Source organism: Squalius cephalus (genome assembly GCF_949319135.1).
Source record: "Squalius cephalus genome assembly, chromosome: 18".
NCBI lineage: Eukaryota > Metazoa > Chordata > Actinopteri > Cypriniformes > Leuciscidae > Squalius > Squalius cephalus.
Genome location: NC_137139.1, coordinates 10,353,445 through 10,368,671, shown reverse-complemented (window position 1 = coordinate 10,368,671; position 15,227 = coordinate 10,353,445).

Below are 15,227 nucleotides of genomic sequence, written 5' to 3'. Positions count from 1 at the left end.
GATGGCAGTATAATCAAATCAATGAAATAACATCGTCACATTTCAACTCAAGTATTTTACTTCATATAACTGGCACCTGGAACATATTTGATACGTTTTTGGTCTTATATCAGTCTCATTATTCTACCTGAATCAGAGTTTTATTTTACTTTAGCTTTGTGCATCTTAAACATGAACAACATTTGTAACACAATAAAAAGTAAAAGTGTTGTTCTTCAAGTGGAAAAATAGTCATTTCTCAGAAGATTTACAGTAAGGATCTATTGCTGTCGGCTGGTTTCAGTTCAGAGTCAGACTATCAGGGTGGAAATTAAATGACTTGCAATGAGAAACATTAGAGAGAGTAACTTTCACATTCTCCACAAAGGATGACGAGGAGAAATGTGAAAGTTCAAATAGGCCTAGTAGTATTAGCTTTAATTCAACAAAACAAAAGAAACTTTCAACATATTGTGAACTCAAAGACGAACAACACTAGACAATTATTATAACTTTAGCTGAAAAATAACTTTATTAAAGAACCGCTATAAAGCCAAAACAATCTCTGTTACCATAAATTATACGTTTATCTCTGTAAAGCTGCTTTGAAACAATCTACATGGTTAAAAGCGCTATATAAATGATGACTTGACTTGACTTGACTTGACAATGAGGAACTGAAAAAGAGGACACATTCACAAGATAACGAACTCGATATTAAACAGGTGTGAGAACGTAATCAAAAACGATGGTGACAAATGAAGAGCAGGAACATAGGAACAAAGAGAAGCAAACTCAGGGTAGGTTTACACGACAACAATGTGCTAAAAACAGATTTTTTTTCCCTTCGTATTTTTCGCATACAGATCCGCGAAAAACAATTAAAAATGCTGTATTATTCATGCCAGGCCAGTAGTTGGCGATGTCACTTTCTAAAGAAACGTCTATAGACTGAACACATAATAGGCTACACATGCGCAGGACGTCACCGTTTTCACAAATGTGTTTTTGTAGTTTACAAGGAGACGATAACAGTGTCGTTTTCAAAAACTTGCACTTTGAAACCCATTTTTAAAAGTTTGCGTTTAAATGAACGGCCAAAGCGCATAAAACATATTAGTTTTATGTTGAAAACGGTGTTGTGTAAAAAGTCCAATATTAAAACAAAGGTCAAACCCATACACTGCTATAATACACCCATAGTACTCGCAAAATGATAAAATAGGAAAAACATTTCCTTAATGTTTTCTCTAACGTTCACATAACAATGAAAAAACATTTTAAAAACATTTGATTGTTTTGAGAACATTCAGATATAACGTTTCCATAACTCAATGGGAACGATAACAGAACGTGCTTAGGACACATTTTTGTTCGCCGGGATTATACAGTGTGGGTATAATTCTTCCGGTTGGAATGAACATGAGCTTCTCCTTCAGTGCAGATGGTGTTTGTGTGTGTTTTGCGTGGAGGGTGAAGGGGGGACTATGGGCGTTCACACAGTGGGCACTGAGAAGATGGATTCAAATAAACCAGGCCCTTTGTTCAGATGTTTGGGATATGACTGTCAAGCCCCAGAACCTGAGCCTCTATTCAATCCAGTTTTGCTGTACATGGACGAACCTTTAAAGAACCTTTCAGCAGTTGTGCTGCATAATCTACTGTATACATGAAGAGTAATGACTTTGAATTACAGTCGCTCACAGAAGAGCCGAGACATCACATTTGTAGAGGAGGCGCCTTGACTACAGGTTCAATAATGCTAATGTATCTTCACCTAGTGTCTGCCTGGGTTTGATTTAATTAGCATGAAAAAGATTTTCTAATCACGACTTTACTTCAAGTCGATCGAAAAGTGATTTGAAACATTGGATTAGGGCATGTTACACATATCATGTATAATTACTGCCTAATAATATGTAAATACATCAACAAAATATGCTATTAATATGCTAGGTCAGTAATACTCTTATGTAATGTTAACATGTAAAAGTGTTATTTGAACGATTGTGCTAATTAATCCGCACATATCCAAAGTTATTACCACCTCTTTTCTATCCAAAGAATGATTAATTAAGCGATTAATTGAATTTGAGGCACTAGCTAATTGAATTAATTAGCACATGCTAAGGCATTCATTCCAGCTAAAATATGTTCTAAGAATGTTTTGAAAAAGTTCCCATTAAATTATGAAGACGTTGTTTCTGAATGTTCCCTGATCGATCAAAACGTCCCGTTTCTTTCAAATGTTTTCATGTAACATTCACAGGAACATTATACTTTTGAATGTCCTCTGCACGTTATGAAAGTAGTAACATTTAAAAAAACGAGAAACGAGGGCGCCGCCATCTTTAGAATATTGTCTGTGAACTTCCGTTTTGCGGTCGCTCTGTATATTTCTATGGCGCTGCTGTCCAGGAGTAATTAGCTTTTGAAGGGGATGTACTTAATGTAAAGTTAACGAAAGTTATCATGAGGACTGTAATGTTTAAAGCAGATGACTAAACAAATGTCAGTCGACCGGGAAGATTTTAAAACGAGCCGTTCATTAATAAACATGCAGAATCGCTGTGAAAACACAGACCGGAAGTCAAAAGACAATGAGCCCGGCGCTGAAAAGGGGCGGGGCTACATAAGGTCTATATCTGTTGTCTTTCTATTTCTTATGGTTTGGTCATATAGCATTAGCAATAGCCTATTTCAGCGCATTTTGATACCAAAAAAAGGTCATTGTTCATTGGCAGTGTAGTGCAGTGTTGCCAGATGTACGATAATTATCGTATTTGTACGATAATTTTGACCTCTGTACGATGTACGATCAATAATGGAAAAAATCCTATAATGTACGATAATTTCAGAACTGTGTGACACTTCAAATGATGGTCGTTGTAATAGGACTTCTCACTGATCTAGCCGTGGATTCTACGTCTACCGGGGGAAGAACGTGTAGAGAGAGGGAGCGAGAGACCTTGCGTGTGTCTGCTAGTGTGCCTCACGAAGCGCATGTAAAGGACCCAACCAATCAATTGTAAGTGCGGGCGGGCTTTTATCTATACTCCCGAATCAGAACCAAACTGCCACCACCCCCCCCCCCCCCCCCCAACCCCCCAACCCCCTAACCCCCTGTTGGAGATTTCTTGACTCCCAGAAATGACTTTGTGCAGGTTGGGATGTCTGTCATTTTCATGTCGTTGACTCGTGTACGATAATTTTCTTCCAAATATGATCAGTTTGAGCTTCTGGTACGATACTTGGACATTTCCAATCTGGCAACACTGGTGTAGTGATGTATGAAGCACTGCTCACACAGAACCACGCGTGAGTGTGACCAACTTGAAAATGAGCTAAATCTGAGTGGGGAACTTGTTCGTCCTTAAGGTTGATTTATACTTCTGCGTCAGACCTACGCCGTAGACTCTACGCATCGGTTTTCATTTATACTTCTGCGTCGGGCCTAGGGATGCAACGGTACACGGTAAAATCCCGGACCGTTCGGTCAGCTCTGCACGGGACAATCTACCCTCGTGTCCCGCGGTACTTCGGTTTTGCCATTGAGTTCGCGCTGATCCTTTTAGTTTTTGCTTTAGGCGCCGTTCACATATCGCGCCTAAAAACGCGTAGAAAACGCTAGGCGCGCCGCGTTTTCCTTTTTCCAAAGCGCTAGGGCGGTTGCGCTCCGGAGGCGTCTGTCGTTGCTAAAGCAACCATCAGCTGCGCTCTGGTTGGTTCTTGTCACGTGACCTACGGTGCGCTTGTGGTGTTCTGAAAAGTTGAGAATTTTCTCCACTGCTGGGGACATCGTTAGTGCCAACCGGTCTCGCCTTGCACCAGACAGTGTTGACAGACTCATCTTTTTGCACAAGAATCTCTCAATAGTGGATGAGTAAATAACATTGCACTTTGTATCCTGAATGCAGTATTTTTTTATTATATTATTTTGCTCTGCTTTTTTTTATTCAAAGCACAAGCTAATTTATGTTTGTTAAAGATAAAAGTGCACTTTTTCTTTCACATTGATCACTTCATATACCAGTTATCAAGGTTTGGAATTGGGATCCACTTGAATATTTTGAGTGTTAGTTTATTCCATACATTGATGTTCTTCCTACTGTGACATTCTGTTTATGCTCATAAGAAAAATAAAACATATTTTTGGGATGAAATAGCAGTCTCTTTCTACACAAAACATGTACCGAAACCGAACCGAGACCGTGGCCCAAAAACCGAGGTACGGACCGTACCGTGGGCTATCTGTACCGTTGCACCCCTAGTCGGGCCTACGCCGTAGACTCTACGCATCGGTTTTCATTTATACTTCTGCGTCGGACCTACGCCGTAGACTCTACGCATCGGTTTTCATTTATACTTCTGCGTCGGACCTACGCCGTAGACTCTACGCATCGGTTTTCATTTATACTTCTGCGTCGGACCTACGCCGTAGACTCTACGCATCGGTTTTCATTTATACTTCTGCGTCGGGCCTACGCCGTAGCCTCTACGCATCGGTTTTCATTTATACTTCTGCGTCGTTGTCCACGTTGAGGTCAATTACACGTGCAGAGGGAGCATGTGAAACCCGAGGGAGGGGTTCTAGCAGACCAATCACAGCGCTTGTGGTTCGCGTAGAATTGTCCACTGGTGATTCTTATGGAAGTTGAGCTTTACGTTCGTGCAGTGCATTGTGGGATTGACAGCGGACTGGAGAAAGCGTTGAGAACGGCCGAGAGCGGAAAAAGTTTAGGCAGTTCCCGATTCTCAAATTGGGAGGCTCTTGGTGAAAAATGAGGTGGGCAGCCAATGGCTGTGAGGCATTTGGAAACAAAGTTTGCCTATTTCCAAATTGTGTAGAGATGCACTCGTACATCACGGAGGCGTCTATTTGATGTGCGTGTTTACATCTGGAAGACGTATTTTTTAGAGTGTTAGCTTATCTGCAAGATGTGCTTATCTTTCCTGTCAGATGTCAAATAGACGTTTAGAAGATGTCTTTAAGATGTTTATCATTTAGAATGTATGTAAAACTGACATCTTTAAGACGTCTATCAGATGTTAGTAAACAGCAGATGCTTTCCAGATGAAGTGATCTTTAACAGACATCTTGCAGACGTACGTGTGCTTTCTGGATCGTGTGTTGAAAAAAAAAAAAACCATAGATTTAACACACTTGCTACAGACACACGGTAGCCTACACCCGAAATCGGAGCGTTGTCAGCGGCACTGAGCGGAGTTTTGCCGCTGTAATGGAGACACACGAAACCCCCAAACACGCAGATTCTGGGTTTTACCCTCGAAATTTCGTCGAGCAACCGTCACTTTTATAGCACTAATAGCCTAGTACGAATAGTTGAATCGAGTCATTGAATTTAGGCTAAATGATTTTTTGCATTAATTATCAATTATTAGCCTAACTGCTATAACAATATGATTAATGAACAATGAATGTATTCAAATTCCCAATATTTCCCTGCAGCATGATATAGCGATAATATGTATATTGTCAGTGAGCGGAGGCTGTGTAGTATGTCTCTCACACACACACACACACACACACACACACACACTACCGTGGGTATAGTATGAGCGAGCGTGTGCGCGCGCTGGCCCGTGTGCGCGCAGATAACGGCATGGCCCCGGCCCGTGTCTTTGTAGCCGGTGAAGGGAAGGCGTGGTGAGTGTCTGATCACTGAACGAACTGATGAGGGAAAGAAGCAGATGTGCGGCGGTACACCCGACAGCGAGCGTGTGAACTGAACGGAAACGCCCTTATAGACCGAGGTAAGATTTATTCGCTCATATATCGCTCAAATGAGTCGCTTTTGTATTATTTGTCGCTTTTTCGTCTGTTACTCGGCTTTGACAACAGGCTGCATCAGAGCACGTGAAACACGATGGATTAACCGGACATTGCTCATTTGATATTTCTAAATTAAGAGGGTTTACGCAGATTTTCGCATTTATTCTGCAAAATGACAATGATTTTGAGCCAGCATATATATGTTTATTTTTATTTTATTTTAAAGGCAATAGAAAGGTGGGATTTGTAATTGACCATTCATCTCAGCATTGATAAGAGAAGAATAATGAATCTCATATGGCCACTATCCTGTTGAAGCATCTTTGTGAACTGTGAGGTACAATTTCTACATTATTGACAATGTAGGCAGGCAGCCAGGTTTTCACAAGCTCTTGGTCAATGTGTCCAGTGCTTTTCTAGTCATTTCTGAAGATAGACATCACAGACATAGAGGATTGCAAAATTTATATTTCCTCTTTGATGAGGACATAAATGACATGAGATAATGTCATTATGTATATATATATTTTTTACAAATATCATTAAATAAATATAAATGCACACATATAAGCACATTTATATGGTTTCTACTTGTGCAATAGGCTAGAGTGTGATTTATATTATATTACACTACAATCAAATCACTTAAACCACAATCAAACTGAGGTTTTCAGATATGTGTGTCTGTTGCTGATATGCCCAATAGCTTTGAATTGACTGAAATTGAACTTGTTATTTGCTGATAATCATCTTTAACCTGGTGTTTTTAAATTCTGTTCGTGACACAATAATGTTTGGTGCAAGTTTAGTAAATTAATTTCTCATTGGAAAGGCATGTCTATGGTGACATTTCTGGCAAATTATATTATTTTGCTACTTGCACGTTTCTCAACACTTTTGAAGTAATATGTCTAATGAGTGACTGGCACTATAAAAGCACGTTCAGTTTTATCTGAAACAGATGAACGTGGATCTGGCAATGTTTTATTACGCTGCTTGTTGTACATGTCAGGGCAGTTTGGAAATTAAATCTCCAGTGAGTGGCACCAAGAGGTTAATGCTCTATTGCTTTTGAAAATAATGTACCACTAAAACTAAACCCTACACTACACAGTGTTAACAAAAGCAAACGTGAGATAAAAACGCTTTCGATGAAAGCCACCATGCCATTTTAGCTTGCTTCTGCAAGCCTTTGAGCTTTTTATCGTGACTCGTGTTTCACTGGATTCGTACCTGTCCACATTGCAAGTGCTACCAGGTGAGCTACCGATCAAGTTTACTAACACTAAAAAGCCCAACATATGGATCTGGTTATGTGACTCATACATCAAAATGTATTAGTTTATAAATATTGCAAAATGATAACGTAGTATTGTGCAATTAACCAATGAAAATAAGAAGATCATAAATAAATTATCTGCCCATGTATTCATAATTTGTGTGAACTGGAATAAAATTTGGCAGTTTTACTGCTACTAGTGTTAATTTCAGCTGGAAACTGCAGTGAATTGAATGTATTGGTTCAGCATTTTTGGAGTTTTGCACGTAGAGGCACGTTTCACCAATAAGCCTGTATTGTTTTTTTGTTTGCTTGTTTGTTTGTTTCCGCCACTGAATAAAAAGTAAAAAAGGTAGTTGTGACTTTTTATCTCACATTTTTGACTTTTTTTCTCTGAATTTACATCTTGCAAAATTGCAAGTTATGAAGTCAGAATTTTGAAAAAAAAGTCCGGTTTTTTTACCTCAGAATTGGACTTTATAACTCGCAATAGCAAGTTTATATCTCACAATTCTGAGAAAAGAAGTCAGAATAGCAATTATAAAGTCAGCATTGCAAGATAAAAAGTCACAATTATCTTTTAAATTGTTTAATTCCTTGGCAGAAACAAGTTTCCTTAGTTTGTGAACTCTTACTTTTAGAAGCTAATACAATAACCACTGGCGGTCTTGTTATTTCTAAGTTTGCATTTGCAGTGTACTGTTGCTCTGTACAGTCTATACACTTTCTTTACCTTTTACTATTTTACTACCAATTTTTGTTTATTGGCTTCAGGATTTTGAGATATTTTTGGGGACCAGGCAGGGCACTGATGTTTGCAGGACTCCAGCTCATTCATATTCGAAGTTTTACCTGAAAGTAAAATAAGGTCATGCAGCTGAAGGAATATTTGCATCCCTGTATTTGCATGCCATGCTGTAGGTGCTCCAAAAAGGGTCTATGCTTACTAAAAGCATACGTTTGAAATCATGCTGTTAAAGTGTGTTTAATTAGAATTTGGCAAATACAACAAACATTGACTGTAAAACTAACAGCTGTACCAATAGCATTGCACAAACCTAATGAGGGTTTTAAGTTTGGCCTCATCCCTCGCTTTTTTAAATAGCCAACACACTTTAGTTTAAATCAAAGCTATGATCCATGGTTTGCTGATGCCAGTCAGAGGCAGCCATTGTTATCGGGAAGAGACTTCTCATTCAAGAAAGTATTTTATTGGACAACAATTTGGATACGCCCGTGAGTGCAACATGATATCATCAATATTTTATGTCTGTTTCCATGTAATCGGATGGCTGTAAATATAAAGCAGTTAAAAAAGTTAACTTTTAGGAATTCAATAGCATTTTGACGACCTTGAAACTGAACATAAACAAAAATTCTCATTCGAATCTCATTCGAGCCCCTTCACATGTTTTTATTGCTTTTATGTTTTCCTCTTATCTCTCTCAGGAAAAGACTCTTTGACGTACCGCTAGCCTGTCAGCCTTGTAAACAGGAACTGGTAGTTAAAGGACAGTCTTTGGAGGTGGAAATAAGCTGCCAGCATCTTCCACCGTCTTTTCTGTGAGAAGCAACTGCAGGAACTCATGTTCAGGAAGTCCTGTCACAAACAGACATCAACTAATTTTAAAGTGCCCCTATTACGCTATTTTAAAGTCTATTCTAAACTTCTACAACATGTTTACATGCATCAAAGGTCAAAAAACTGTTTCATTTTCTCATAATACATTTGCACATCACCACATTGTTCAATGATTCTCAAACGACTCGATGGATGAATCAGTCTCTTTAAATCCCTCCTTTCCGCGAGCCACTCTGCTCTGATTGGCCAGACAGCTCAGTGTGTTGTGATTGGTTTACCGCGTACAGCGTGCGTGTCGAAAACAAAAACGCCCATTGCCATAACTGAACGTCAGCTCCATCCGGAGGCTTCCTACAGCTCAGCGATTGTACACTGTAAACTAAAGACAGTAACGAACAATGACGTTGAATTTACCATATCAATCTGAGAGCGAGTCCGATGATGAAACATTGGAAGAACTAGTTATTCAACCCGAACCTCCATCGCAAGACGACTTGAGCAGGACGTTTCTCAGTGATGCACTACTCAGTTTGAGGTACATTATATGAGATGTTGCAACTGTAATTCCTCACCATCAGCATTAACAAGAGTACAGTATGCCCATCAACAAACCCATGTGTATATTTCTAATTTATTGCAGTGCTCATGTAGCCTGGGAAAACCCAGTCAACAAATTTAGATTTGCTCTGCAAGTAGTCTGGCAAAGAGCTCATTCAAGCCCATTTCCATGCCGTCGTAATCGCGGCACCAATCAGAAACGTTGAGGCGGGCTTTACAAGATGACGATCGCTCTGATTGGTTTTAGGTCTAGCCTATCCAATCGCGCCCAGAGGCATTTGAGCGACGTCCACTCCGTTGGTGAAGCGCACCAACTTTTAAATGCATTATTATATTCAAATTGCAAACACATGAGGACAGTCTCCATGAAAGACCCACTGGCAGATGAACGTGCTACTACATTTCTCTCCGAAATGGTAGGAAATTAAATTAGATTTAATAGAGGATTTTAACTGTGACAAGATGATTGACAGGGCAGTTTACGTGACAGGATGCACGCGTCAGATCCGTCCGATAAAGATGACGAAGTATGTCCCAAAGCTTGCCTACTTTTTTGCTACACATTCAAAAATAAATACCTTTTCTTCACAAAAAGAGTACATACTTTTATGGCGTAGTGTAACTTAGGCGAATTGGGACACAGCATATGGCTTTACACGATGACGATCGCTCTGATTGGTTTTAGGTCTATCCAATTGCGCCCAGAGGCATTTGAGCGACGTCCGTTGGTGACGCCCCCTTGGAAATGAGTTATTAAAGAAGCTTTGCCAGACTGAGAATGGTCTGGTTTTAACCAGGCAAGTGCTCATGCAGGAACTGTATCATTACGGCGCATACTGTATGATAGCCGAGCTCTAGCGTGAATGACTGGTGTAACAAAAACGTTGGTAAAACAAATCTTGCTCCATCCTTTATCTTTACTCAGAGTAGTGAGAATGACAGACACTCTGCATTAATAGACACAGTTTTAGGTAATAGTGGCCCACAACTGAAGTATTTCAGTAAAACAAATAAAAATGTACACAATATAAAACACAAAACTAAGTATTTTGAACACCGGTAGAAAATATATACATCAATAATTAGTCATACTTATAGGTTGTGATTCTGAGGAGCAAATTGGTCCAAATTAACTGTGTACTGACCCATCTTTCTAGAGCAAGTGTTTTGCAAATCCTGCATTGAACTCCGAGATTTGAGAAGCAGTCGTCAGTAAAATGAAGGGAACACAGCAAAAGTTTGGGATTACACTGCTGTGGTTTCGTGGTAAAGATGAATTTTAACCGCTGATTCTTCACAGCCTCATACTTTGGAAGTGAAAATAAACCAAATTTACTTTTCTGGCGGAGAGCACAACGTCTTGACGACATGATATCCACATGAACGAGCTACAGCAAGATGTCCTGTCCACGCGAAATGTAGGCGGGCATTGTGCAGTTAGATAGTTGTAGATAGTTGTGACGTGTGAAAATAGATTTGAACTCCAAATGACTTGTTTGAGCGGTTCCGAGTCGACTCTTTATATTGAGATAAACTAACTTTATTTATGAAGCACTTTCAGCTTTACAACTTTGCACACTGTTTACATTTACATACAGCTACATTACACACTGCATGAAAGGTAATTTTCAAAAAATCCATAATACGGGCACTTTAAACGCTAATTAAGAAGACATATCGCTCATTGTTTCTGCATTGGTTCGCCCTCTGATAACAGCAAGTCAGTGGAAGTAACAGTGTTTTTCCATGACAGTACATTATCACATCCTTTTCACTAGTAGCACATCTTTCTGTAAAACGTTTCGCACAGATTACGTTCAAGGTGCTTTTATGTACAAGTTTAGTTAGATGACCTAGTGTCTGAGCTTAGCTATTTTTAGTTCAGTGTCATTTCTCTTTTCCATCTTATGAAAGCTTCTTGAAAGCTCTGCTTCTCTCAACTCTTTTCTTGTTAACTGGCTGTTTGATGCCTCTGAGCTTCATAGCTGGCAGGTACAGTATCTCCACTGATAATCCTCAAGAAAGAGGGATTCAACACACAGGGGAGGAAGTATTTTCACCAAACTGCCAAGAAAGAAACAAAATAAAAAAAACAAGTTATATTATACACAAAGAAAACAGGACCATGAAAGGAATTGTTGACCTATAAATGAAAAGTCTGGCATTGTTTACTCATATAAATATTGTTACCCATATGAATTTGAACATGATTTTGAGTCAGTTCTTTATAATCAGTCTGTTGATCCAGTTCACAAAACTGGTTTAAGTTGTTTTAAGTTGATTGATTCAGGTTTGGTATGACATACTCTACCGTTCAAGAGTTTGGGATCGAATTTATGTTTTTGAAAGAAGTCTCATCAAGGCTGCAAATACAGTACAAACAATAATAATGTGCAATATTATTACAATTTAAAATAACTGTGAATATATTATAAAAAGTAAGTTATTCCTGTGATCAAAGCTGAATTTTCAGCATCATTACTCCAGTCTTCAGTGTCACATGATCCTTCAGAAATCACTCTTAATATGATGATTTGATGCCCAAGAAACATTTCTGATTATTATCGATGTTGAAATTAGTCGTGCTGATTAATATTTTTATGGATTCTTTGATGAATAGAACAAAGCAGGAGAATAAAAGACATAAGATTGCATTGTGACACCATAGTTTCTTGACAATTAAGGATATTTTATGTTGTAATGACAATGAGATTATTTGCATTACAGTATTTACAACTTTGGAGGGAAATGTGAATAATTATAATGAAACTGTTGCAAAACAAATTTAATGGCCTTAAAAAAGGCATATTTTTTTTTGTATGGAAAATATCATTTAAAACTTTTTTATATATTGTTTTTATATTACCTACATGATAATCACCATTTAACAGAGCCTAAATCAATTGAAATCAAAGCATTTTGTTCCCAGTTCCCATGTGAATAACAAACTGACCAAGTTCTCACAATCGTGGATGACCTCAGAAGAGAAGGATGGTGTTTTGAAGAAACATCTGGCCATCGGATCTGAGTTTTCTTGTTTTAACTGATTGTAGTAGCACCACTGACCTTCAGAATACAGAATGAACTACATGTCTAACAGCTACTGTTTAGACTATGAGCTGCAGGTGGATTTATTGAAGTCCCCGAGGGCTGCAAACATATGTAATCTCTTGCCCAAGCAGCTGGCAGACAGACACACAACTCTAATCACCCATAGGATATGAGCTGCCGGCGGGACAGTGTGTGTATGTGTGTAAAAGGTGTGTGTAATCAGTCTAGAGCTGGATCTTGTGACATGATATCGACCAAAGACAGTGGCCTACCCTCCCATATCTGAATGAGGACCTGTACAGTGGACTTTAACTGTAGTAAAATTAATGCAGAATCTGTTTTCTCCCTTCCTGGCATCCTTCGGCTAGCGTTACAGTATATGATCATGCTATCTGGGTTTGTGAGTGGGTCCGCATTTAGGCCGTCCTACGATCAGCCGCGCTCACCTCCACGTGCTTCTCTTTGGGAGGCTGATGGGCGTGACGTGCAAAACACACAGGACCAGCGAAGGCGTGTTTCAGGCTCCAGCTGGCTGCATGTTTTTGATCCTTTCAGTAACGTTCTTGTCACAATGATTATAGTCTCAGCCTCAGACATTACGCCCACACACTGAACATCTGATGCATATGGCACAAAAAAACACTTTCGCGAAGACAAACGTCTGAATCTGATTGGCTGACTTCTACAGTTTTTCCAGAAGCCTAGTGTGAGATGATCTTTAACAGTCCGCCAGGAAACAAAGACATGTTTAAAAGTTCTGATACTGAAGCAGTAACGCTTCAGAGGGGCAACTAAATGCTGGATGATAAAAAAGTTTGTGAAGTCCATGGCATAGAAACTTTAAGACATCATGAGTTGAGTTGAACTTAAACAAATGGCGCTTTTCCACTGCATGGTAGGATTCGGCTGGGCTCGCTTTGGCTTGGTTTGCTTTTCCACTGCAGTTTAATACCACTTCAAAGTGGGTGGGATTATAGACTGATCGTTATAATTGCTGAAAAACTTTTAAATTCCTGGTCGCCCCATCCAGCTCTCGCTGGATCCGCTCCTCGGCTACCAACGAGAGGAACATCTGCACCTCATCTACTGAACACTCACCACGATTCAGCCATTTCAAGGTTTTTTTTTTTTTTTTTTTCAAGCAAGTCGTTTAAAATAAATAATTATGCAAACAAATCTTGTGTCTCGTGTCGCAAATCCAATGACGCTGGTAGTGACAATTCTCTCTGACCAATCAGTGATGTGCAGTTTTTACACATCACATTTTGGTATTGGTACGGCACGCTTGGAACCTCGGCAAGCCATACCATGCAGTGGTAAAGCGCTAAAATTGTGTTTGCATGTGGGATACAGGAAAATTATTAATTTCTCAGATTAGCCAACAATTTTGGATTCGCTAGTGATCCCATTTTACCTCTCAGATCTACAGTGAATATAATCTGAAAACGAAAGTTACACATTTCAGAGAGGAAAAAAAAAAAGTGGAATAACTAACTGCATAAGTGTCCCCCCCCCCCCCCCCCCTGAAATAATACTTTGTTGAAGCACCCTTTTGATTTTACTGCTTTGATTTTATTCAGCTTGGCACATTTTGACTTGGGAATATTTTCTCACTCTTCTTTGCAAAAACGTTCCAGACCTGTTAAACTGCGAGAGCATCTCCTGGGCCCGGCGCTCTTCAGGTCTCTCACAGATTCAGGCCTGGGCTCTGCTCCAAAACATTCATCCTTCTTTGCTAATGCCATTCTTTTGTGGATTTAGATGCTTGTTTTGGATCATTGTCATGCTGAAAGGTGAAAGTTCTCTTCATTTTCTAGCAGATGCCAGTAGGTTCTGTGCTTGGATGTTTTATTTAGTCAGAAAAGGCTTGAGTCTTGCCACCCTGCCCAATAGCTTAGATAGATGGAGAATATGGGAGAGAGTTGTCACAATCAGTACTTGCCAGAAAGAGCTGCAACTCTTTTAATGTTGCTGTCGGCCTCTTTGCAACCTCCCTGACCAGTTTTCACTTTGTATTCTTGTCAATTTTGGAGGGACGCCCTGTTCTTGATAATGACACTGTTGTGCCATACTTTCTCTACTTGTTGATGACTGCCATGTAAGACATGTTCCTGAGTCAACTAATTTTGTTGATCCAGGAACAAGATTCCTGTCTGAAAATCTAGTTTGAACCCTATCTCTACTAGGGGTGGAACAGTGCACAGAAGTCACGGTTCGGTTCATATAGTACGAGTTCGGTACAATGAGGGAAAAGCAAAACAAAAATGCAGAAGGCTTGTGCATGTCTCAGGCTGTACCACCAAAGGAAAATAAATTACTTAAGCCTTGCATTTTTTAAATAAGTTTTATTAATAAAGTAAAGGCATAGAACCAGTTTATTTGTAGTGCACTGACAATAGTTTTATATATTTAGTTTATTAATTAAATTAAAGGAGAACTCCGGTCAATTTTAACATTGAGCTAATTTTTTTGTCAATTTGGAGTGCTGTCAATACAGAGAACAACGACAAAAATCGGTGTTGCCTACACCGTGTTATCCTCTTTTTAAAATTTGCACCCTGTTGACTTCAATGGGGCAATATTTAAACCTGCTTTTAGCCTCTTAACATCCTTGATGTGTCATTACAAGTGCACAGGTCATGTGAGTGATTCCTTCAGAGTGAACACGAGTGAATCTGACTGCAGTAGATGTGAAAGAAATGGATAAAAATGATGTTATTTAAGCCAGCGCTCATACCTGTATTTACATCCTGTTTTCGGTTGAAGTCCAAAGTAGTCGATTGCCGAGTTCACGCGCGTGATCATAGGTAACTAAACCTATGCGCGTGAACTCGCCAATCGACTACTTTGGACTTCAACCGAAAACAGGATGTAAATACAGGTATGAGCGCTGGCTTAAATAACATCATTTTTATCCATTTCTTTCACATCTACTGCAGTCAGATTCACTCGTGTTCACTCTGAAGGAATCACTCACATGACCT